The following is a 27,268-nucleotide window of genomic DNA, read 5'->3' on the forward strand; positions in this document are numbered from 1 at the left end:
TTAACCCTTGCATTGGAAGGGCAGGGAGGTTTAAGAGAAAAAGCAGTGGGCTGGTTGTTCAAAGACCCCACTCTAGTCTTGGGACTGTGCTGAGCGGCTGTGTTTCCTGAGCCAGACACTTCACTTCGCAATTTTGTTTTTTAAAACAATTCTATAACATCAGAGGTTCAACTAGATAATTTCTAAATCTTCCTGTGAATTTTAAAGCTGTTGATTTTTATTCCCAATATTAGAAGGGGATATTTGAGGAGAGCTGGCTCAGGCCTCTGAGCCAATCACATTGTGTTCAGCCACCTTCAAGTGGATGCCAGGGGATCTGAGGCACCTTCCAGCACTTGAGATGCACTGTCTACGGATTTTCTTTCTGGGAAAGTTCCTGCCAGGATTTTATGCAAGGAAAGTCACAACTGTTCTTCTGAATATTTTTTCACACCTGAGATTCCTAATATTAACTTCCTAACACTCACCTAATCCAACATGACCACCATCACACAAGCTTTAAGCTTCAACTAAATCCCTCTCTGTAGAATTGCCAGTCCCCTCGTGGCCCCACGGGTGCGCTTCCCACTGTCTCCAGACAGGACAGTGGTTCCCAGCCTGGGCTGCACATTATATCCCCTGAGGAGCTTTTAAAAGTCCTGTGCCCACGTCACCTCCTAGACCACTCTCGTCAGCCTTTCTCCCTGTAGTGGACCAGACAGCAGTATTCTGAAAACCCTTGTAATTCCAATTTTCCTCAGAATTGAGGACCCCTTTTAAGACATATGCAGGACCCAAGGAACATCTGAGATGGAGCTGTATCTTCTAACCCCTGCCCGGGTGAAGGCGTTACTCTACCTCACCTTTCTTCTTTTTCTCAAAATGTATGTAGATTAAGGAGTCTCGGGACTGCCCTGGTGGCCCAGTGGTTAAGTCTCCGTGTCTCCCATTGCAGGGGGCTGGGGTTCAATCCCTGGTCAGGGAACTAGATCCCTCATGCCGCAACTAAGACCTGGCACAGCCAAATAAATAAATATTAAAAAAAAAAAAACACACACACACACATTAAAAAAAGGAGTCTCCATTTTATTATTCTGTATTTCACTGGGGAAATCATACTGTGTACTTTCTTTTATCTCAACCTCTTGTTTTACCTTGAATAACCTACATGTCAGCCTCCTGGGTATCCCAGGCCCTCAGACAGTAGGATCTTTCTGTCCCTTCATACGTTAACTTAAATTCCTTTGAACCTACTGTTCACCCAAAATATCTGAGCATTCCTAGGGGGACCTAAGTGTCTGTTGATCTCTCTTCTCGCTTCCCCTAAACGTTTCCTCTCTACTCTCTGTCTTATCTCCTGTCACCATCACCATCTGCCTCATTGTTTTTTTCCATATCAACACCATCCCCATTCCCTCATCCCCTCAGAGCACTACTAACAAAAGAATCTGTGTGTCATTTTATGGACAGTTGAGTGCTAATGAAAGGCATTACCACACAGGACAGCAGGCATCGCCCTCCTCAAAACCAGCAGCCACGGAAAATTCCAGTCCCATTGAATCGTTCTTTACTTTTTGAGCCGCATCCACTCAAGAGACTTTTTCATCTTTTCTCTCACTGTTAGGCTCTATTCCCTCAAAGTCCTGATAATCTTTTATGCAGGGAAATTTACCTTTCAACATCTTAGGCCAAACTTTATCCTTTTAGCCAGGTCACTTTTTTGAGCAGAGCCACCCTCCTAGGTCATGACGTCCACGTGTCTTACCTCCCCGTTCTGCTGCCCTCATTCTGGTCTGAGCTCAATTCCTTGAGTTAATAATCAATCCATGGCCGGGTAGTGCCAGACCACCCATTACATGACATTCTACCAGGTGCCGGTGGGAACAGCAGAACATCAGAGTTGGGAAGTTGGACCACGGATGGTCCAGCTCCTCCATGTCAGGAGGGAACAAAATCAAGAGCAGCCTGGTATCAGCCAGGGAGGGTGGAGTAGTTCATGGTGGGCACTCCGGCCTCCTGGGTTCACATCCTCCGATGCACAGTGCTGTGGCCCTGAGCAAGTTACTAACTTTTCTGTGTTATTATTAACTCTGAGGCTAATACTAGAGCCTATCTCATCAGGTTGATAGGACAGATGAACAAATACATGCAAAGTACTTGGAATAGTGTCTGGACATAGTACACGTTCAATCTTATTATGACCCAGGGTCCCACAGCCAGGCAGGAAAAACCAGGTCAAGAATACAAGCCTTTCAGCTTCCACTCCCCTGTGCCTCTTACTCTTCCAGGCAATAAAGCATAAGACGTAGGTGAGTCCATAAGACCTTGCCATTGAGCTGAGTAAACAAAACCAGTACACCTGAAACAATCAGGGGCAGCCATTAGGGAAGGACTGAAGAGATAAAACAAAGATTCTCAAGCCTGGCCACACATTAGCAGCATCTGGGGGATTTTTCAAAATCCTGATGCCCAGGCCATACCCCAGACCTTTAAATCAGAATCTCTAGGGGTGGTACCCAAGCAACAATATGTTTCAAATCTCCTAGTTAATTTCAAAAGGCAGCCAAGGAAGAAAATCACTGGCTGGAGCAATCATGACACATGACACCTTGATGGACCATCTCATCTCAAAGACGTGATGCAATTTGCTTCTCATGACTACAAGGACTTTCAGGAAAGCCTGAACTTGACCAAATCTTATGACTCCTCTTCCAGTCATTAAGTTCTGAAGCTATCTTTGATTAGGCCTTTATCATGTGCCAGGCTGGACACTTATCATGCATTACCTCATTGACCCAATACAGTGATTCTATGACACCAGTCCTATAATTAGCCCCACTCTACAGATGTAGAAACTAAGGGTTGGAGAGATGACGTCATTTGGTCAAGGTAACACAGATGGATCTGGGACTCAGACACAGGTCTTCCAACCCAGGGCCCACAGAACCAGACCATGATTCCATCTCACGGCTCTGCCCCCTGGAGCATCCTTTTCCAGAAATGCTTCTCTCACCTGACACCCACAATCTGAGGGCAGAACTCTCCCCAACCTCTCACCACCATCACCTCCACCTTCTCCAGCACCATGACCCCAACCTCCATAATGGTCATTTTTGTAAAATACAACTTTTTTGGCCTTTGCTTCAACCCCTCCACCCTAAAAGAGATCAACTGTCCCCTTTCTCTGTCACAAATATTTATACAGCCTTTTTTTTTTTTGCTAATTCCCACTGTTAGTTTCCTTTCTGGTTCCAGCTACTTTTGTACCTAAACTGTTGAATTTCCAGCCTTCTTTGTAGCCATCTGGCCTCCTCCCACTCAAAAATATTTAGCAGAGTATAAGGAAAACCTTTGTCCTCATCTGCTGTGTCTTCCAGAGTATAATCAATCATCTTAATCATCTTGCTCTGAAAAGCCTTCATCAAAGGAATTTGCATTTTCTTTTCCTTTCTAAGACCACCAAACTCCTTATTTCATACATATATATGTGTATATATATAATCTATTGCTGTGTAACAATATTTCCACAAATTTATAAATTTACAAATTTAAGGTTTGTGCCAACCCTGCATTGATCAAGTCTGTCAACACCATTTTGCCAACAGCATTTTCTTACTTCATGTCTCTGTGTCACATTTTGGGAATTCTTGCTATATTTCAAACTTTTCCATTATTATTATATTTGTTATGGTGATCTGTGATCATTCATCTTTGATGTTATTATTGTAATTATTTCGGGGGGGGGGCACAAACCATGCCCATATAAGATAGTGAACTTGATAAATGTTGTGTGTGTTCTGACTGTTCCACTGACAGGCCGTTCCCCCATCTCTCTCACTCCCTATTCCCTGAGACACAACAATATTGAAATCAGGTTGGGCTTCCCTGGTGGCGCAGTGGTTGGGGGTCTGCCTGCTAGTGCGGGGGACACGGGTTCGGGCCCTGGTCTGGGAGGATCCCACATGCCGCGGAGCAACTGGGCCCGTGAGCCACAGCTGCTGAGCCTGCGCGTCTGGAGCCTGTGCTCCGCAACAAGAGAGGCCCACGCACTGCGATGAAGATTGGCCCCCGCTTGCCACAACTGGAGAAAGCCCTCGCACAGAAACGAAGACCCAACACAGCCAAAAATAAATAAATAAATAATAATTAAAGGAAAAAAAACTTACTGATGGGTTTATTAAACCATGAGAAAACAGTGCAAAAAAAAAAAATATTGAAATCAGGCCAATTAATAACCCTACAATGGTCTCTAAGTGTTCAAGTGAAAGGAAGAGTCACACATCTTTCACTTTAAATCAAAAGCAAAAAATGATCAAGCTTAGTGAGGAAGGCATGTCTAAAGCCAAGATAAGCCCAAAGCTAGACCTCTTGTATCAGTTAGCCAAGTTCTGAATGCAAAGGAAAAGTTCTTGAGGGAAATTAAAAGTGCTACTCCAGTAAAACACACAAATGATAAGAAAGTGAAACAGCCTTATTACTGATGTGGAGAAAGTTTTAGTGGTCTGGATAGAAGATCAAACCAGGCACAACATTCCCTTAGGTCAACGCCTAATTCAGAGCTCGGTCCTAACTCTCTTCAATTCTGTGGAGGCTGAGAGAGGTGAAGAAGCTGCAGAACAAAAGTCTGAAGCTAGCAGAGATTGGTTCATGAGGTTGAAGGAAAGAAGCCATCTCCATAACATAAAAGTACAAGGTGAAGCAGCAAGTGCTGATATAGAAGCTGCAGCAAGTTATCCAGAAGGTCTAGCTCAGATCATCAACGAAGGTGGCTACGCTAAACAACAGATGCTCAGTGTAGATGAAACAGCCTTATAGTGGAAGAAGATGCCATCTAGGACTTTCATAGCTAGAGAGGAGAAGTCAATGCCTGGCTTCAAAGCTTCGAAGGACAGGCTGACTCTCTTGTTAGAGGCTAATGTAGCTGGTGACTTGAAGTTGAAGCCAATGCTCATTTACCATTTTGGAAATCCTAGGGTCTTAAGAATGATGTTAAATCTACTCTGCCTGTGCTCTATTAATGGAACAACAAAGCCTAGATGACAGCACATCTGTTGACAACATGGTTAACTGAATATTTTAAGCCCACTGTTGAGACCTATTGCTCAGAAAAAAAAGATTCCTTTCAAAATATTACTGCTCATTGACAATGCACCTGGTCACCCAAAAGCCCTGATGGAGATGGACAGTGAGATTAATGTTTCATGCCTGCTAACACAACATCCATTCTGCAGTCCAAGGATCAAGGGGTAATTTTTACTTTCAAGTCTTATTATTTAAGAGCTATAATTCGTTAAGCTATGGGTGCCATAGATAGTGATTCCTCTGATTGATCTGGGCAAAGTAAATTGAAAACCTTCTGGAAAGGATTCACCATTCTAGATGCCATTAAGAACATTCATGATTCATGGGAAGAGGTCAAAATATCAACATTCACAGGAGTTTGAAAGAAGTTGATTCCAACCCTCATGGATAACTTTGAGGCGTTCAAGACATCGGTGGAGGAAATAAGTACAGATACGGTGAAAATAGCAAGAGAACTAGAATTAGACGTGGAGCCTGAAGATGTGACTGAACTGCTGCAATCTGATGATAAAACTTGAACAGATGAGGAGTTGCTTCTCATGGATGAGCAAAGAAAGTGGTTCCCTGCTCATCTAGTCCTGGTGAAGATGCTATGAAGATTGTTGAAATGACAACAGGATTTGGAATATTACATAAGCTTAGTTGGTAAAACAGTGGCAGAGTTTGAGAGGGTTGACCGTAATTTGGAAAGAAGTTCTACTGTGGGCAAATGTTATCAAACAGCACTGCATGCAACAGAGAAATCGCTTGTGAGAGGAAGACTCGATCGATGTGCAAACTTCATTGTTGTCTTGTTTTAAGACATTGTCACGGCCACCCCAGCCTTCAGCAACCACCCGCCTGATCAGTCAGCAGCCATCGACACTGAGGCAAGACCCTCCACCAGCCGAAAGATTACAAATCGCTGAAGGTTCAGATGATGGTTAGCATTTTTTAGCAATAAATTATTTTTAAATTGTATGTACATTGTGTTTTTAAACATAACCCTATCGCACACTTCATAGACTACAGTATAGTGTAAACATAACTTTTATATGCACTGGGAAACCAAAAAAAATTCTTGTGACTCGCTTTATTGCAATATTCACTTTCTTGCTGTGGTCTGGAACTGAACCCACAATATCTCTGAGGTATGACTGTAATACAATTTGGCAATGCAACCCAGGGCAAAGAGGGACCAAATCCTCCCCTTAAAATAAGAGACCCTCAGCACTGATATGCATGAAGTAGAGTCAAATGTGTATGGATAGGAAGAATATGACTTTTTTGTGCCAATCAAATATTTATATTTGAAAGGAAATGAATCCTTGTTATGACGAGGTGGGTTTCATTTTGAACATTCAAAGAGAGAGTAAGCCATAAACCAGAGTGGAAGCCCTCTCCCTCTTTCCCGTCGGCCAAAGCTCACCTCTATATATACACTGCTCTCCTCAGCCAGTCATCTGAGACCAAAACTCACCCTTTTTGCTGCTCAACCAGCAGAAGTTAGCCCAAAGAGAAAGGCCATTAAAGAGACCACAAAACACAAGAAAGTACCAAATGAGTAGGACTTAGTTATTTTTCTAGGGAGTGGTGGGTTTAACCTTGGCAAAAGGTATAGAAAAAGGAATATGAAAGTCTAAATCAGCATTAGTTTCAGCTGTACAAAACAGAAAAGTCCCAAATAAGAATGATTTAAAAAAGAAAGAAGATTCTCTCTCTCTCTCTCCCTCTCTGTCATGATTAAGAAGCCTGGAGGTAGCCAGAGCAAGGTTGGTAAGTAATCCATGGAGGCAGGGAAGCAGGCTCCTTCTCAGTGCTGCTCTGCCATGTGCACTCTCCATTACCAGAGTAATATCACCGTCAAAGTGGTTGCTGGTGCCCCAGTCATTGCATCTGTCTTCCAGTCAGTAGGAAGGAAAAAAGAGAGAAGAAAAGCACCTGCTCCTCCATTTAAGGGCACACTGTGGAAGCTGCACACACACATATCTGCTGACATCCACTGGCTAAAAGAGAATCATACAGCTACACCTAGCTGCAAAAGAGGCTGGGAAATGTAGTCTTTATTCTGGGAGCTTAGTGTCCAGATAAAATCAGGCACTTAAAAGGGGGGTAAATGTCTACTGGTGGACAGCAAGCAGCCTCTTGCACAGGCGCAGTGACTGCCTGTCCCTTCAAGAGAAGCTCACTGTCCCAGCTCTTGGGAGTGCCATCAGCAGACCACCTTCAGCTCAGCCCCATGGGTCTGCTCAGCCCCGGGGCACACCTGACCCAAGGGTCTGCCCACGTTCAGTGACCGACTGAGGTGGGCACATGGAGGCTGGCCTTTCAACCCAGTGTGGGACAACTCTGACAGGCCACTTTCGCTCCAGAGCCCCCCCATGGCTGAGGTTGCTACTGGGGAACTTTGAAGTTCAATTTCTCTTTCATCCCAGGCCTGCACCAGCTCCTTCACAGCTGTTGACCACAAGGGCACTGCCTAAGAAGCCTCCTGAGACCTAAACTCTGTTTCCCAGGGAAGCCAACCTGCCATGACACGGGGAAGAGGACTTTAAGAGAAAAGACTACAGGAAGTAAAGAGAAAGAGTCTGGAATTGCGGAAGCACACGAGGGACACTGTTAGTCAGGGCTCTCCAGAGAAACAGAACCTACAGGGGGGGTGTGTGTGTGTGTGTGTGTAAATAGAAAGAGGTTGATTGTAAGGAATTGGCTCACACAATTTCAGAGGCTGGTCAGAACAGAATCTACAATGTGGGCAGGCAAGCTCGAAACCCAGGGGAGCCAATGGTGCAGATGAAGCCCAGAGGCGATCTGCTGGAAAATCCCCTCTTGCTCAGGGAGGCTGGTCCTTTTGTTCTATTTAAGCCTTCAACTTATTGGATAAGGCCCACCCACATTACAGAGAGCAATCTGCTTACTCAAGTCTACAGATTTAAATGCTAATCTCACCCAAAAATACCCTCCAAGTCCACACATAAAATTAACCATCAGAGACACCTTTTCAAGGCCCAGAAACCCCCCTCTGAAACCTCCATGGATCTCCCTTCAGCCCCCAATACACACATGCACACATGCACACATGCACTCACACGCATGCATGTACACAGGCCTAGGTGGTGAACTTTTGTACCTAAGGTGGGACAAGAGAGTAAGCTGCCTGATTTCAGCATCCCCTCCCATGCCCTGTAAAGTTATAAGACTTTACAGAATCCTTGGGTAGAGAATCATTCCAGGCATTGACTATTAACTTTGGGAAAGGTAAGAGAGGTTGGGATCCAAAAATACAAAAAGAAGAGTGTCTCCCTCCATCCAGGACAGAGATGGCAGCAGCTGCTTAGTGGATCACTAGGCCCTGGAGCATGGATATGCAAACAATAGCCAAGCCAGAGAAGGTCATTCTTCCTTACTTTCCATTCCCCGGGTGAAACAGAAAAGAAGAAGCCATCCCTGGGGTTTCATCAGGAAAGGGCTGAGCTGCTGCCCAGCACAACCTGCCGTCTCAAGGCCGGTCTAACTCCATTCATTCTTCAACTATCTTTACCCTTATTTGTCCTCGTCAATTCCTTTTTTTTTCTGTATCGATCTAAGTGTGTATTACAATTGTTTTTGTCTTCTGTTAGATTACTGGCAGCCCAACTGGGAAAGTTTAATATGTATCTAAGAGGGTCAAGGATGGTTTTACTTCTCCTGTGCACTCAAAAAAGCCAAGAACAAGATCCTATCATTAGAAATACAGATTATACCAGAAAGGATATTGGTAACATGTTACCAATACAAAAAGTGTATATACATATATATTCTATCAATGATAGTGGGAGATTTAGAAAATAGAAATTGCTGGTCTTCCACATCCTTGTTAGAAGATATCCAAGACATAACAAAAGAAACTTGGAAGACTTGAAAGATAGTTTAGAGCTGGGTGGCTTGTACTGATTAAAAAGTCCTCCTGGGAAACTGAGACCCAGAGAAATAACATGATTTGTCCACAAACAGCGAGTTAGTTGTGGAGCTGGGTTTTGAACACAAGTCTTGACCTCCATGATACATCATGAACATGTTTTCTTGGCTTCTTATTTCCATTCAGTAAACCTGCAAGTTTCACAGGCAAGTGGGACTTTCCATTGTTTGCTGATGGATTGGCAGATGGTACTTAAATTCTCACTGAAACCCGGCTTTTCTTCACGTTACATCCACGGTGGTGCCTTGCCAGGCACAGAGCAAGAAAGGATTCTGCTCATGCTTCCTGATTCCTTGGGGTCAGCTAAAATTGCCCCAACCCTTAGAGATTTGCAATACCTGACATTTTATCGGATCATATAATAGTCAACCCCTCCCCACCCCAAGCCCCCATCAAAAGTGCAGTCAGGCACCTCAAAATGACTTTTTAAAACAAGAAGCTGAGCATACCTCGCTGAGACAAATACAGCTATGCTTCTGGTGTTGCAAATCAACAAAGGCCCTCACAGCCCCTCCCTCCAGGAAAATTAATAATCCATGAGGGTTTTCAGGAATTGCTAGAAGTATGACACCCACCCTTTCTAGATTTCCTGGAAGAACCCTGATTTCTTTCTGACAAATGAGTTCATTAGGCATGTAATGAAATTTGCTTTGATTTTTAGACCTCTGTAAATGTTTCATGGCCATCAAACCATTCATCAGAAAAAACAACCCTGTGTTGGACCTTGCGTCCTGACAGTTTGCTTGGAAGAGCGGGTGGCTATAACCCAGTAGGAAGAACAAACTAGAAGAAGAGAACAGCATCTCCACCTAGGCCTGGTCCCCGGCTCCTCCCACCCAGCTACCCCAGCCCCCAGGTCACTGACTGCAGGCAGCAAACAGCTGCACTCCAATCCCGTACACAATCATGGGCAGCACCTGGCTTTTCTCCCACAAAGCAAATTTCATTTTGCCTTTTGCAGAAGATGCATCTGACTCATTTTCCCCTCTGAGGGTCACATGATGGCCAGCTACAGGCTGCAAATTCAACTGAGTCTTGAGTGGGGAACTGCCAGCTGTGCCCATTCAATCACATTTAACACTCAGAAGTTCTATAAAACCCCAAACCCACAAAAGCAACTTGACAGCAGGGCCCAGACCAGATCAGCAGTGGAGGGCGTCTCACCCACTGCTGTTCCCTCGGCCTTTTTCCCTGAACCCCACCCAGCCCCTCTAGCTGCATCTTTTTTTTTCCAACTAAAAATAAATAATATAGACATGTATTTTTTTGGTTCCTAAATACCATTCTTTTTTATTATTGAAGTATAGTTGATTTACGATATTGTATTAGCATCAGGTGTATAGCATAGTGATCCAGCTTTTTTTTTGCAGATTCTTTGCCATTATAGGTTATTACAAGATATTGGGTATATTCCCTGTGCTATACAGTCAATCCTTGTTGCTTATCTGTTTTGTGTTTAGTAGTTTCATTCTTTCCACCTTTCTGTCCTCCCCTCTCTCTCTGCACCCCTGCATCTCCAGTCTGGTCAGACCTGCGTGTAAATGTGCAGGCACAATTTCTCTCCTCCTTGAGGCTGTTGTCAGTTTCTGGCTGCAGGAATGAGAATCTCGCCAACAGCCCTGAGCCAGAGCGTCCTGTGCTCCCCACCCTTTCTCCCTGTCACCTTCCCATTCATCTCCTGTGAGCTCTGACCCATTTTTGGGAACGATAATTAACCATGATGCTTTTTTATGAGAATTCTAGGAAAGTGGATATCCGTATGACTCACACTTCTGCAGTTGAAAGCAGTATTTACTATATTTAATTGAGGCAGACGAGTTTTTCACTAGATGCTCGCTGTATGGATTTACAACCATCTGTAACCATTCTTGGAAAGAAAAAATAAATCAGCACCACTAGCTCTTAATGAGACTTTGCCATATCACTAAAACTCTGAGTGAAAACATATGGGACGGTTATCTTTAAATGATCTCATAAATGTCTTTACTTAGGAATACAACAGATTTCCTTTATAATGCTCAGTTTAAAAATAAAGCTAACACCACCCTTAGAAATTATGTTCTGCCACTCTCCGTTTGATAAGAGAATGCTTTTACAACATATATTGTTATAAACTTTAAGAGAGTTTACAATTTATACAATCATGAGCTTGTTAAGTAAACTGTGTAAATTTATGTGGACCAGGGTCTAAATTAATTCAAGCCTAAATAAATCAAACTCTAGCTAGACCATGATTTAATTAAAAATTGACAATATGACTCATGGCACTGAAGTTTACTGCCAAAAGAAGCATCATTGCTGTGACAGAGATAAATGTAGGAAGGCTGATAGATTCTTCAAGGTTAAAATAGACAGAGGTATCAAGATGGACACGGCATTATAAGAGTTCCTATAATTGCTCAAATCAGTGTCTTCAGGACAGTTTCAGAACAAGTAATCTCACAATGTACTCATGAAAATCCATAGATATATATCTTTATTTTCAGCTTTTCTCCCTCTAATCTGGGGTTTGGGGGTTTTTAGGTTTCTCCTTACCTTCTTGTGATACAGATATCTACATATCTATATAGAGAGAGATCTTGTGAATATTTATATAATATATATATTTTTCAAATTTAATTTTTGTTCCTGTTTTCACTTTCTATATACTACTTTTATAGAGTATTTTCTCCTTTTTATCTATTTTCTGAAATATATCCCCTGTGACTGGCATCCTACTTGTGTCTGAGATGTTTGTGCAAGTTTGACTGTTCATGAGGTTTCCTTCCTGGAACATATGCAGATCACCTTTCACCTGGCTAAGGCCCCTCTTTAGCCTGTCGTCCCCATCAAGGTCCAGCGACCACTGTCAGGTACCCCTAGGTATGAAGCAGACTTCAGGGGAGGGCGAGTGCAGCAGGAATGTGTCTGAGCCAAAACCAGGACGCAGGAGCAGACAGGTATGTGTGTGTTTGTGGAGATACTGGGACAGTATTTGAAGCCCAGTCTCTCCTAGAAACTTGAGGGCACACGGCCTCGGCCATCACAGATCTGTATCTGACTCCAAACAGGGCAGGTGGAAAGGAGGCTATGGTCCCACAAAGATGCCACATAGGTGACCTTTGTTTCCACCTTAGCTCTCCTCTTGCCTCAGCTCAGCCCACCCGTCCTGCCCCACCCCACCCATGACCGGTTCCTCCCTGGGGTTCTCTCTGAGCAGCGCCATTTTGCAATGGATTCCTCCACCAACTTTTCCAATTAAAACCTTTCCGTCACATTTGTGTTTTAAGGAGAGTCTTTAATGCCTTCGGACATAGGAGTCAGTAATTTAGGAGTTTCAGGCCTCTGGCATGGTGGGAAAGGGGATTCTCCCTTAAGACTAAAGGTCCTTTGGTGTCCTCCACACCATCCAAGGCTTCCTGGACCTGTGCTCCCCACCTCCCTACAATGGGGCCCTCTATTCCTCTGAGAGCTGCAGGGTTGCAAGAGGCTGGGAAACACTAGGGATCTCAGGGGAGGACAAGGGTCAGGATTTGCTCACACCCTGACCTTGCTCAGGAGATGGGGAGGGAACTGGTGCAAACCTTTGAAGTACTGTCCCTTCCTTTTATTCTTCGAGCTGAGCTTGGTCCTTCCTCCCCAAATTCTTGAACCACTTTTGGGAGATTCAGATGGAAAAAACACAATATTTAGGACAAAGTTTAAGATCCTCCAGAATTCTCCTCAAGGATAACCAAAGCCCAGGGCCTAGAAGCCCCCTCCCTGCCAGCTGTGATCAACCAGGATGGTGAAGGGGGGGAAAAAGGAAACAGTTCATAAAATGACAGAGGCCAGAGCCTTGGCAAATAGATCTCACCTCCTGTCCGTGGATCTGATGATCCTGACTAACTTGAGGAGATCGGCAGCCTTCTCTCCCTTCCTACCCTCCCACAGAAGGTGGCCGCCCGAAGCGGAGCGAGGCCCGTGAATTAGCCTACGGCGCCACCTAGCAAAACCAGAGGGTACTCAAGAAGCACTGAGCTCGCAGGTTTCAGGGTTGGTTTTTCTTTTCCACACCCAGAAAAGGGGGTTTCCATTTCATTCACGGAGTTCTGGGAAATGGAATTTGTATAAAACCTTTCTTGCACATGACGGAAAATATGTATTAGCACTTAATGAGAGAATGTGGCCTAAAAGCAACTGTAATAAAAACTTACGAGGATAAGAGTTTAGCGCTCTAAACTTCCATTTTTCCCTAATAACTGTTGTGACTATGCAGTTTTTGCTTCAAGAAGAACTTGACTCTGCCTTAAGTTATTGATTCTGCCTTACGTTATAGATTTGATTCAATGACAAAGAGCTACTGTTTCTTCTATTTTCTTTTCTTTTTTTTTTTTTGCTTTCCTCCTCCAGGTCAGATGTAGCTCTGGGTGAGGCCTAGAAGTCCTAAAGGGAACAGAAGCTCATCAAAGACAGATTCTAGGGCTTCCCTGGTGGCGCAGTGGTTAAGAATCCGCCTGCCAGTGCAGGGGACACGGGTTCGAGCCCTGGTCTGGGAAGATCCCACATGCCATGGAGCAACTAAGCCCGTGCACCACAAGTACTGAGCCTGCGCTCTAGAGCCCACAAGCCACAACTACTGAAGCCCGCGCGCCTAGAGCCTGTGCTCTGCAACAAGAGAAGCCACTGCAACGAGAAGCCCGCACACCGCAACGAAGAGTAGTCCCCGCTCGCCGCAACTAGAGAAAGCCCGTATGCAGCAACAAAGACCCAACTCAGCCAAAAGTAATAAATAAATAAATAAAACAAACCAACAAAAAGACAGATTCTATGGGGAATCTTAGGCCCAGTTCAGTCAAGGGACATTCTGACAAATTTATGATATCGTGGGTTCAGTCAGATGAGACTTCCCTGACTCCCTCAAACCCAGCCGCAGGAGGAAACACTGGCCTTACATGCTGAAACCAGCTTATCAAGAGAGCCAGGTCCACCCTAACCATAAACGACATGGTCCTGCACAGGAAGCTGGAGCCACCCTTCCCATCTGAGATGGATAAATCTCTGAGGCCAACAGACTCACGGCTGCCTCTAAAGCTTCCGGGAGGGGCTTCCCTGGTGGCGCAGTGGTTGAGAATCTGCCTGCTAATGCAGGGGACACGGGTTCGAGCCCTGGTCTGGGAAGATCCCACATGCCGCGGAGCGACTAGGCCCGTGAGCCACAATTGCTGAGCCTGCGCGTCTGGAGCCTGTGCTCCGCAACAAGAGAGGCCGCGATAGTGAGAGGCCTGCGCAGCGTGATGAAGAGTGGCCCCCACTTGCCGCAACTAGAGAAAGCCCTAGCACAGAAATGAAGACCCAACATAGCAATCAATCAATAAAATAAATAAATCTTTAAAAAAAAAAAAAAAGGGGGGATGATTAAAGCTTCTGGGAAACAAAAGCTGTTTCAATGACCACACGGGGAAGAGACACCCTTTGCCTTTTAAAGGGTCAGGAGACCTTGAAATTTGTAAACATGGACTCTGGAGCCAAATGCCTGGGTTCCACATGTGTGTCTCTGTTACTTAAGCCCTGCCTCAGTTTTCTGTACAATGAGTGTAATTCTAGTATTTATTTCATAAGGTTTTGGTGAAGATTAAATGAGATAAACCATATAAATGCCTCAGATAAGGCCTGACACATGGCAGGCACTAAATAAATATTAACTAACATTTAATTATCTTAGAATTCAAAGGAACAACCCGAGTTTTCTTGCACTGAAGCAGTCTTTGTTAATTAGCATAGCAAATTGTGCCTGTGTAGCAAGTCTCAGTAGCAATTCCTTTGGCTATCCTCACATTGGCAGCAGAAACAGGAGGTATACATACAGCTTTTAAGAATTTTTTTAGGAGAAAGCATGCAAAAAAAATTGAAGACCACTGATCTATCTCAAGGGATTCTCAGTTAATGCTGTTAGCTGATTGATAATCAGGAGGTTTTTTTGCTTTTTTGTTTGTTTGTTTGTTTGTTTCACTTGCCATTATTATCATTCTCCAAATCACAGCGCCATCTCGGGTTGATTCAATGAACTTTCCTGAACAGTCCTATGTCCATATAAGGCTTTCTTTCATGTTTCATTTATTAGTTTGTAAGTTTCTTAGGTGCAAATATCCTGCCTGGCCACTCTATGCCCCCAAACAACTAGAAACTGTTATGTAATTTTGGATTAAACACCTGGACAATTTGGAACATGGTGCTTTTTCTGAATCATGGTAATATGATTAAGAGTCAGATATTATTAGTCAACTGAATTCACACTATAGTCAAATGAAAACAAGTTTTAACTTATGGAGCATCTCTTAAGGGTCAGCCTCTATGTTTTGTCATCGACTCTGGGCCATTATTGTCTTCCATCAACGCCTCACAAGAATCAAATTACAACACAACATTATGAACAGCCCATTTCTTAGGAAGTGGCAAACTGATGCCTTTTCCCACAAGGTGAGTGCCTGAAGAATTTACCAGAAAGCCTTGACATGGTGAGTAATGCCAGTGAAACAGAGCTTTATCTTTAGGAGACACAGGATACACCTCAACATACAAGCCTTTTAAAGCTGAAGCCAAAGTGCAATGCTTCCCTGAGCTTCACTGACCAAGATAAATGAGGCCATGCTCAGGCCCTGGTGGTAGGAAAAATGGCTTGACAAGTTTCATATGTGTGGTGTCTCTAGGCTTTACCTGGCTTTTTTAATTTAGCCCTAATTAAACTGCAAAAAAAAAAAAAGATGAGAAATATTCATTTGACCTAAGAGCAGAGTATCATACTCTTCCTAATTTTTTAATGCTCATCCTGTGGCCATATTGCAGAATAACAGAGTCTCATCTGAATTGGATCTATAGTCCTAATAAAAAATTCTTACAGGGGCTTCCCTGGTGGCGCAGTGGTTGAGAGTCTGCCTGCCAATGCAGGGGACACGGGTTCGAGCCCTGGTCTGGGAAGATCCCACATGCCGCGGAGCAACTGGGCCCGTGAGCCACAATTACTGAGCCTGCGGCCTGGAGCTTGTGCTCTGCAACAAGAGAGGCCGCAATAGTGAGAGGCCTGCGCAGCGTGATGAAGAGCGGCCCCCACTTGCCGCAACTAGAGAAAGCCCTTGCACAGAAACGAAGACCCAACACAGCCAAAAATAAATAAATAAATAAATTAATTAATTAATTAAAAAAAACTCCTACAAAAAAATGTTTTATAGATGAGAAGACATGGATAGATATAAAAAGGCTTTTTTGACTGCTATATCATATAGCATTTGCTTCCAGGTCTAGTTGCAATGTTTTGTATTAGGCATACCCAGAAATACAATCTTCACTGGTTTAAAGTGATGTACTCATGTAACAGTAATTGCAGTCCATGAGATCTTCTAATTTAGGGAACAGCTCTTTTTAATTGAAAACTCTGTTTGTGGCAATTCGAGCACATGATCTTCTTCTATATTGTTATCGGATAGGGTTATACTGCAGGTGGTAAAAAACCACTGGTTTCTCGTACCTCCATACTGGGCCAATGCCCAGCCTCTTATATGCCCCAATGATCTAATAAAGTATAGTGCTGTACAAATGGTCTATTTGGCTGAAAAATGTGGTCAAGTACATATACACATACACTTGAAGATATATGACTTTGTGAATTCAACATAATTCCATTCAAAATTCCCCTGGCCTTTGGAGAAACTTGGCAAGCTGATTCCAAAATGTACATGAAGCAGCAAAGGACAAGAAAAGACAAGACACTCAAAAAGAAGAACCACATGAGAGAACTTGTCTTCCAGATATTTAAATTATTCCAGGGCTAAGATAATAAGATAGGGTGGTATCAGTGGGAAAACATATAGATGGATCAGTGCAGCAGAATATAGAACTCAGAATCAGATAGACACATGAATAGAGATCTGACTGACTTTTTCTAGAGCTGACATTACAGACACCCAGGGGAAACATAAATTTTTTTCTATATATGGGTATGGGGAAAACAAATTACCCATATATTTGAAAAATAAAATTGAATCCTTCACATCACACATAAAAGCCAAGTATTGGTGTAGTAAAAACTTAAATGTAAAAGTAGAAGTAGAAAATTTATTAAGGATTGATATAAAGAAATAATTTTATGATTTTCTGGTTTATAAAAAACTTCTTTGAAAAAATATATACTATAAAAATATATGCTAAAGTAAAGGAGCTGTTACAGTGGAGGATTACTGGACTGAATGTCAATATTATGACATAGTATGAGTGTGTTTCATGTTTGGTAATTGCAATCATTGTTGCTTTTGTTGTGGTCATCCATGTACAATGCTTGGTGTCAGTCTATTTATCTCTTGTAAAAATAAAATACAGTGTGTGTGTGTGAAAAAAAAATATATGCTAAATGAAACGATTCTTAAAATGAGATTAACTATATTAAAATTAAGAATTTATGTTCCTTACAAGACACCGTAATGAAAGTAAAAAGTTAAGTCAGAAACTAGAAGAAGGTTTTTGCAACACAAAGGATTAATCTCTGGAATATATAAAGAACTACCACAAATCAATAAGAAAAAGACAAACAACCCAACTGACAAATGGGCAAAAGTGTTAAACATGTATTTCACAGAAGAGAAAGAAACAGACAAAAATAAGTGGAAGGACTTTCTGGTGGTCCAGTGGTTGAGAATCTGCCTTCCAATGCAGGGGACGTGGGTTCAATCCCTGGTCGGGGAACTGAGATCCCACATGCCGTGGGCCAACTAAGACCGCATGCCGCAACTACAGAGCCCACGCGCTCTGGAGCCCACGCACCATAACTAGAGAGAAGCCCACGCACCACAACTAGAGAGAAGCCCATGCACTGTGCCACAATGAAGAGCCCGCATGCCGCAACTAAGACCCAACACAGGAGACAGCTTCAAGATGGCGGAGGAGTAAGACATGGAGATCACCTTCCTCCCCACAAATACATCAAAAATACATCTACATGTGGATCAACTCCTACAGAACACCTACTGAATGCTGGCAGAAGACCTCAGACTTCCCAAAAGGCAAGAAAATCCCCACATACCTGGGTAGGTCAAAAGAAAAAAGAAAAAACAGAGAAACACGAATAGGGATGGGACCTGCACCTCTAGGAGGGAGCTGTGAAGGAGGAAAAGTTTCCACACACTAGGAAGACCCTTCACTGGCAGAGACAGGGGTGTGGCGGGGGGGAAGCTTCGGAGCCACGGAGGAGAGCGCAGCAACAGGGGTGCAGAGGGCAAAGCGGAGAGATTCCCGCACAGAGGATTGGTGCCGACCAGCACTCACCAGCCCGAGAGGCTTGTCGGCTCACCCGCCGGGGCAGGTCGGGGCTGGGAGCTGAGGCTCGGGCTTCGGAGGTCAGATCCCAGGGAGAGGACTGGGGTTGGCTGCGTAAACACAGCCTGAAGGGGGCTAGTGCGCCACAGCTAGCAGGGAGGGAGTCCGGGAAAATGTCTGGAACTGCCTAAGAGGCAAGAGACCATTGTTTAGGGGTGCGTGGGGAGAGGGGATTCAGAGCACCACCTAAATGAGCTCCAGAGACGGGAGCGAGCCGTGGCTATCAGCGCAGACCCCAGAGACGGGCATGAGATGCTAAGGCTGCTGCTGCAGCCACCAAGAAGCCTGTGTGCAAGCACAGGTCACTATCCACACCTCCCCTCCTGGGAGCCTGTGCAGCCCGCCACTGCCAGGGTCCCGTGATCCAGGGACCACTTCCCCGGGAGAACACACGTCGTGCCTCAGGCTGTTGAAATGTCACGCTGGCCTCTGCCGCAGGCTCGCCCTCATTCAGTACCCCTCCCTCCCCCCCGGCCTGAGTGAGCCAGAGCCCCCTAATCAGCTGCTACTTTAACCCCGTCCTGTCTGGGCAGGGAACAGACACATGCAGGTGACCTACATGCAGAGGCGGAGCCAAATCCAAAGCTGAACCCCAGGAGCTGTGTGAACAAAGAAGAGAAAGGGAAATCTCTCCCAGCAGCCTCAGGAGCAGCAGATTAAATCTCCACAATCTGCATCTGTGGAATACTTGAATAGACAACGAATCTTCCCAAAATTGAGGTGGTGGACTTTGGGAGCAACTGTAGACTTGGGGTTTGCTTTCTGCATCTAATTTGTTTATGGTTTTATGTTTATCTTAGTTTAGTATTTAGAGCTTATTATCATTGGTAGATTTGTTTATTGATTTGGTTGCTCTCTTCCCTTTTTTTAATATATATATATATTTTTTTCCTTTTTCTCCTTTTGTGAGTGTGTATGTGTATGCTTCTTTGTGTGATTTTGTCTGTATAGCCTTGCTTTTATCATTTGTCCTAGGGTTCTGTCTGTCAGTTATTTTTTTATTTTTTTATTTTTTTAGTATAGTTTTTAGCACTTGTTATTATTGGTGGATTTGTTTTTTGGTTTGCTCTCTTCTTTCTTTCTTTCTTTTTTTATTACTTTTTAATTTTTTAATTTTTAATAATATATTTTTTATTTTAATAACTTTATTTGCTTCTCTTTTTGTTTCTTTCTTTCTTTTTTTTCCCTCCCTTTTCTTCTGAGCCATGTGGCTGACAGGTTCTTGGTGCTCCAGCCGGATGTCAGGCCCAAGCCTCTGATGTGGGACAGCTCAGTAGAGGACATTGGTCCACCAGAGACCTCCCAGCAACCACGTAATATCAAACGGCGAAAGCTCTCTCAGAGATCTCTATCTAAACGTGAAGACCCAGTTCCACTCAACAACCAGCAAGCTACAGTGCTGGACACCCTATGCCAAAAAAGCAGCAAGACAGGAACACAACCCCACCCATCAGCAGAGGCTGCCTAAAATCATAATAAGGTCACAGACACCCCAAAACACATGACTGGATGCAGTCCTGCCCACCAGAAAGACAAGACCCAGCTTCATCCACCAGAACAAAGGCACCAGTCCTCTCCACCACGAAGCCTACCAACCCACTGAACCAACCTTACCCACTGGGGGCAGACACCAAAAACAACTGGAACTATGAAGCTGCAGCCTGCAAAAAGGAGACCCCAAACACAGTAAGTTAAGCAAAATGAGAAGACAGAGAAATACACAGCAGATAAAGAAGCAAGGTAAAAACCAATCAGACCAAACAAATGAAGAGGAAATAGGCAGTCTACCTGAAAAAGAATTCAGAGTAATGATATTAAAGATGATCCAAAATCTTGGAAATAGAATGGAGAAAATACAACAAACGTTCAACAAGGACCTAGAAGAACGAAAGAGCAAACAAACAATGATGAACAACACAATAAATGAAATTAAAAATTCTCTACAAGGAATCAATAGCAAAATAACTGAGGCAGAAGAATGCATAAGTGACCTGGAAGATAAAATAGAGGAAATAACTACCGCAGAGCAGAATAAAGAAAAAAGAATGAAAAGAATGGAGGAAAGTCTCAGAGACCTCTGGGACAACATTAAACACCTCGACATTCAAATTATAGGGGTCCCAGAAGAAGAAGAGAAAAAAAAGGGACTGAGAAAATATTTGAAGAGATTATAGTTGAAAACTTCCCTAATATGGGAAAGGAAAGAGTCAATCAAGTCCAGGAAGTGAAGAGAGTCCCATACAGAATAAATCCAAGGAGAAACACACCAAGACACATATTAATCAAACTATCAAAAATTAAATACAAAGAAAAAATATTAAAAGCAGCAAGGGAAAAGCAACAAAAAACATACAAGGGAATCCCCATAAGGTTAACAGCTGGTCTTTCAGCAGAAACTCTGCAAGCCAGAAGGAAGTGGCAGGACATATTTAAAGTGATGAAAGAGAAAAACCGACAACCAAGATTACTCTACCCAGCAAGGATCTCATTCAGATTCGATGGAGAAATTAAAACGTTTACAGAGAAGCAAAAGCTAAGAGAATTCAGCACCACCAAACCAGCTTTACAACAAATGCTAAAGGAACTTCTCTAGGCAGGAAACACAAGAGAAGGAAAATACCTACAATAACAAACCCTAAACAATTAAGAAAATGGTAATAGGAACACACATATCAATAACTACCTTAAATGTAAATGTATTAAATGCTCCAACCAAAAGACATAGACTGGCTGAATGGATACAAAAACAAAACCCATGTAAATGCTGTCTACAAGAGACCCACTTGAGACCTAGGGACACATACAGACTGAAAGTGAGGGGATGGAAAAAGATATTCCATGCAAATAGAAATCAAAAGAAAGCTGGAGTAGCAATTCTCATATCAGACAAAATAGACTTTAAAATAAAGACTATTACAAGAGACAAAGAAGGACACTGCATAATGATCAAGGGATCAATCCAAGAAGAAGATATAACAATTGTAAATATTTATGCACCCAACATAGGAGCACCTCAATACATAAGGCAAATGCTAACAGCCATAAAAGGGGAAATCGACAGTAACACAATCATAGTAGGGGACTTTAACACCCCACTTTCACAAATGGACAGATCATCCAAAATGAAAATAAATAAGGAAACACAAGCTTTAAATGATACATTAAACAAGATGGACTTAATTTATATTTATAGGACATTCCATCCAAAAACAACAGAATACACTTTCTTCTCAAGTGCTCATGGAACATTCTCCAGGATAGATCACATCTTGGGTCACAAATCAAGCCTTGGTAAATTTAAGAAAACTGAAATCGAATCAAGTATCTTTTCTGACCACAATGCTGTGAGACTAGATATCAATTACAGGAAAAAATCTGTGAAAAATATAAACACATGGAGGCTAAACAATATACTACTAAATAACCAAGAGATCACTGAAGAAATAAAGAGGAAATCACAAAATACCTAGAAACAAATGACAGTGAAAACACGATGAACCAAAACCTATGGGATGCAGCAAAAGCAGTTCTAAGAGGGAAGTTTATAGCAGTACAATCCTACCTCAAGAAATAAGAAACATCTCAAATAAACAACCCAACCTTACACCTAAAGCAATTAGAGAAAGAAGAACAAAAAATCCCCAAAGTTAGCAGAAGGAAATAAATCATAAAGATCAGATCAGAAATAAATGAAAAAGAAATGAAGGAACAATAACTAAGATCAATAAAACTAAAAGCTGGTTCTTTGAGAAGATAAACAAAATTGATAAACCACTAGCCAGACTCATCAAGAAAAAAAGGGAGAAGAATCAAATCAATAGAATTAGAAATGAAAAAGGAGAAGTAACAACTGACACTGCAGAAATACAAAGGATCATGAGAGATTACTACAAGCAACTATATGCCAATAAAATGGACAACCTGGAAGAAATGGACAAATTCTTAGAAAAGCACAACCTCCTGAGACTGAACCAGGAAGAAATAGAAAATATAAACACACCAATCACAAGCACTGAAATTGAGAGTGTGATTAAAAATCTTCCAACAAACAAAAGCCCAGAACCAGATGGCTTCACAGGCAAATTCGATCAAACATTTAGAGAAGAGCTAACACCCATTCTTCTCAAAAACTTCCAAAATATAGCAGAGGGAGGAACACGCCCAAATTCATTCTACAAGGCCACCATCACCCTGATACAAAACCAGACAGAGATGTCACAAAAGAGGAAAACTACAGGCCAATATCACTGATAAACACAGATGCAAAAATCCTCAACAAAATAATAGCAAACAGAATAAAACAGCACATTAAAAGGATCATACACCATGATCAAGTGTGGTTTACTCCAGGAATGCAGGGATTGTTCAATATATGCAAATCAATCAACGTGATACACCATATTAACAAATTGATGGAGAAAAACCATATGATCATCTCAATAGATGCAGAAAAAGCTTTTGACAAAATTCAACACCGATTTATGATAAAACCTCTCCAGAAAGTAGGCATAGAGGGAACTTACCTCAACATAATAAAGGCCATATATGACAAACCCACAGCCAACATCGTTCTCAATGGTGAAAAACTGAAACCATTTCCACTAAGATCAGGAACAAGACAAGGTTGCCCACTCTCACCACTATTATTCAACATAGTTTTGGAAGTTTTAGCCATGCAATCAGAGAAGAAAAAGAAATAAAAGGAATCCAAATCGGAAAAGAAGAAGTAAAACTGTCACTGTTTGCAGATGACATGATACTATACATAGAGAATCCCAAAGATGTTACCACAAAACTACTAGAGCCAATCAATGAATTTGGTAAAGTAGCAGGATACAAAATTAATGCACAGAAATCTCTTGCATTCCTATACACTAATGATGAAAAATCTGAAAGCAAAATTAAGGAAACACTCCCATTTACCATTGCAACAAAAAGAATAAAATACCTAGGAATAAACCTACCTAGGGAGACAAAAGACCTGTATGCAGAAAACTGTAAGACACTGATTAAAGAAATTAAAGATGATACAAACAGATGGAGAGATATATCATGTTCTTGGATTGGAAGAAACAATATTGTGAAAATGACTATAGTACCCAAAGCAATCTACAGATTCAATGCAATCCCTATCAAATTACCGATGGCATTTTTCACAGAACTAGAACAAAAAATTTCACAATTTTTATGGAAACACAAAAGACCCTGAATAGCCAAAGCAATCTTGAGAAAGAAAAACGGAGCTGGAGGAATCAGGCCCCCAGACTTCAGACTATACTACAAAGCTGCAGTAATCAAGACAATATGGTACTGGCACAAAAACAGAAATATAGATCAATGGAACAGGATAGAAAGCCCAGAGATAAACCGACGCACCTATGGTCAACTAATCATGACAAAGGAGGCAAGGATATACAATGGAGAAAAGACAGTCTCTTCAATAAGTGGTGCTGGGAAAACTGGACGGCTACATGTAAAAGAATGAAATTAGAACACTCCCTAATACCATACACAAAAATAAACTCAAAATGGAATAGAGACCTAAATGTAAGACCGGACACTATAAAACTCTTAGAGGAAAACATAGGAAGAACACTCTTTGACATAAATCACAGCAAGATCTTTTTTGATCCACCTCCCTAGAGTAATGGAAATAAAAACAAAAATAAACAAATGGGACCTACTGAAACTTAAAACTTTTGCAAAGCAAAGGAAACTACAAACAAGACGAAAAGACAACCCTCAGAATGGGAGAAAATATTTGCAAATGAAGCAACTGACAAAGGATTAATCTCCAAAATATACACGCAGCTCATGCAGCTCAATATTAAAAAAACAAACAACCCAATCCAAAAATGGGCAGAAAACCTAAACAGACATTTCTCCAAAGAAGGTATACAGATTGCCAACAAACACATGAAAGTATGCTCAACATCAGTAATTATTAGAGAAATGTAAATCAAAACTACAATGAGGTATCACCTCACACCAGTCAGAATGGTCATCATCAAAAAATCTACAAACAATAAATGCTGGAGAGGGTGTGGAGAAAAGGGAACCCTCTTGCACTGTTGGTGGGAATGTAAATTGATACCGCCACTATGGAGAACAGTATGGAGGTTCCTTAAAAAACTAGAAATAGAACTACCATATGACCCAGCAATCCCACTACTGGGCATATACCCTGAGAAAATCATAATTCAAAAAGAGTCATGTACCACAATGTTCATTGCAGCTCTATTTATAATAGCCAGGACATGGAAGCAACCTAAGTGTCCATCGACAGATGAATGGATAAAGAAGATGTGGCACATATATACAATGGAATATTACTCAGCCATAAAAAGAAACGAAACTGAGTTATTTGTAGTAAGGTGGATGGACCTAGAGTCTGTCATACTGAGTGAAGTAAGTCAGAAAGAGAAAAACAAATACCATATGCTAACACATATATATGGGATCTAAAAAAAAAAAAATGGTTCTGAAGAACCTAGGGGCAGGACAGGAATAAAGATGCAGATGTAGAGAATGGACTTGAGGACACGGGGAAGGGGAAGGGGAAGCTGGGACGAAGTGAGAGAGTGGCATGGACATATATACACTACCAAATGTAAAACAGATAGCTAGTGGGAAGTAGCCACATAGCACAGGGAGACCAGCTCTGTGCTTTGTGACCACCTAGAGGGGTGGGATAGGGAGGGTGGGATGGAGACACAAGAGGGAGGAGACATGGGGATATATGTTTATGTATAGCTGATTGATTTTGTTATACAGCAGAAACTAACACACCATTGTAAAGCAATTATACTCCAATAAAGATGTTAAAAAAAAAAAAGATCCAAAACAGCCATAAATAAATAAATAAATAAATATCAAGAAAAGAAAAAAGGAAACCAACTGACCATAGGTGTATGAGTTTATTTCTGGACTCTCTCTGTCCCATGTAACTGTGGTTGAGTGAGAGAAGAGTGGTGGGAGATGAGGTCAGAGGAATCAAACCTGGATTGTTCAGGGTCTTGCAGGCTGTAGAAAGAATTTTTTTAAAAAATGGAAAATGGGCAATTGTACTAGAAATTAGAAAAAATACATAAATTAAAGCCTCCGTGATCAGATAACATTTTATAGTTACCATACATACAAGAAGTAAGAATCCTGGCAATACCCAATATTCCTGAAAATACACAGCAATAGTTATACCACTTGGGAAGATAATTTGGCATCATCTAGTAAATTAGGAAAGTAGCAGAAATCTCTGACTCAGTAACTGCACCCCAAGGTAGAGTCTCTAAAGAAACTTTTGCACGGTGTACTAGGAGACATACAGAAGAATGTTCATAGCAGAACTGTGTGTTTGTAATTGGAAAAAAAATTGAAACCAGACCAAATGTTAATCAACAATAGAATGGATAAATAAATCATGGTGTTTTCCCAATGAATACACCAATGAACACATCAAAAAGCTACACTCACCACTGACGGAATTCAGAAAGGAAACACAGAGTAAAAAAGCAATTAGTAGTAGAACACAAGCAGAATGACTACATAATATTCAAGAATACTCAAAACTAGACAACATACTCTTTGGGGATTTAAATGTATGAGGTAAAACTATAAAGAAAAGCAAAGGGATAATGAATATAAAGATCCAGGTAGTAGTTAGCTCTGATGGGGAGAAGGAGTGGGAGGAAGAGAAGGAGTCCAGAAAGAGTGCTTTGAAGGCTTCCAGAAACAATGGTAATGCTTTCTTTCTTTCTTAAAGTGGGTGGTTGATAATGGAGCTCTCTTGAGTTATTACTATTTAAACGCCCCAATTTTTAAAAGCTTTTTCTTTTTATACTCACACAGAAACATCAAAAAGAGCACAGAGAGTTCCTATGTATCCTTCATCCAGCTTCCCCGAATGACATCATCTTACATAAGGATAGTTCAATTAGCAAAACCAGAAAATTGACGCAATACTATGACGTAAACTGCAGACCTTATCCAGATCTCACTAGTTTTTACATGTACTCTGTGTGTGTGTGCATGCACAAGTGTGTGAGTGTCTGCATGTGTACACTTTATGAAGCTTTATCCCATGTATAGATTCTTGTAATCACAACCACAATCAAGATACAGAACTGTTCCATCACCACAAAGAAACTTGATAGTCACAACCTCCCTCCAACACCAACCCCTGCCAACCTCTTGTCTGTCTTCATTACTATAATTTTGCTACCCTACACATTTTTTAAAATATTCTTTTGTATCTATTTAAAATCTTTTAGAAACTTAACTCAGATGGGGAAAATCCTTAGTACCTATAAAGGTGATCCCCATCATTTATCCCTGGCCTACGCGGTAAAATTTCCCTGGGCTAGCTGAACTGTTCACCCCAGCTCATTTCCCTCACCCCTGCCAAAGGGATCAAGGGGAAAGATACACTTTTTTCTCCTCATGAGAGAGCCGTCTTAGAATCAGGAGATCACCTTGTCTTCCCCAACCTGCCCCTCCCACTTGACCTCAGGCTACTGCCACAGGTGGCAACTTATGACAGTCTCCGTTTCAGAGGATGAAGTTAGCCCATCATGGGGAAAGTTACCAAACAAATCAGACACAGAGGGAGGAGTTACAAATACACTGAGAGTCATTTGATCTTGACTGACAGCCTTAGGTGTTACTAAATCATGCTTCACAGTTTTCATCCCTTTCCCCCAGGCTGGCTGGTTCCTTTGGAAGCAGAGTCCCTGGCTGATCTCAGACTCCTGTTTTCCAGCTGCTACAGGTACAGCCAGTTTAGTTTGAAACAAAATGCTCTAATCCACCTGAACCCCAGTCTTGTCTCCTGCCTCTCCTGGAGGCTACCCAACCTGTCCTTTAACGCACCTACTTTCCCTCCATCCATCCTACTGGGGATAAAGCCATCCCCTACTCTAATCCTTTTTATGTAAAAACGAACAAAACTGT

The 27,268-nt window shown here is 42.1% G+C and overlaps 1 long non-coding RNA gene across 4 annotated transcripts in view; it reads right to left on the reverse strand.

Moving 5' to 3' along the window:
• Positions 1–27,268, reverse strand: part of LOC133090779 (uncharacterized) — a 258,562-nt gene that overhangs the window by 204,686 nt on the left and 26,608 nt on the right. Inside the window, exon 3 of one of the 4 annotated variants that reach the window (XR_009700806.1) lies at positions 25,225–25,345. The exons of the other annotated variants lie outside the window; for them this stretch is intronic. This is a non-coding gene — a long non-coding RNA (uncharacterized LOC133090779). The remainder of the gene's footprint in view (positions 1–25,224; positions 25,346–27,268) is intronic. 4 annotated transcript variants of the gene reach the window in all.

Source organism: Eubalaena glacialis, chromosome 4, assembly GCF_028564815.1.
Source record: "Eubalaena glacialis isolate mEubGla1 chromosome 4, mEubGla1.1.hap2.+ XY, whole genome shotgun sequence".
Taxonomy (NCBI): Eukaryota; Metazoa; Chordata; class Mammalia; order Artiodactyla; family Balaenidae; genus Eubalaena; species Eubalaena glacialis.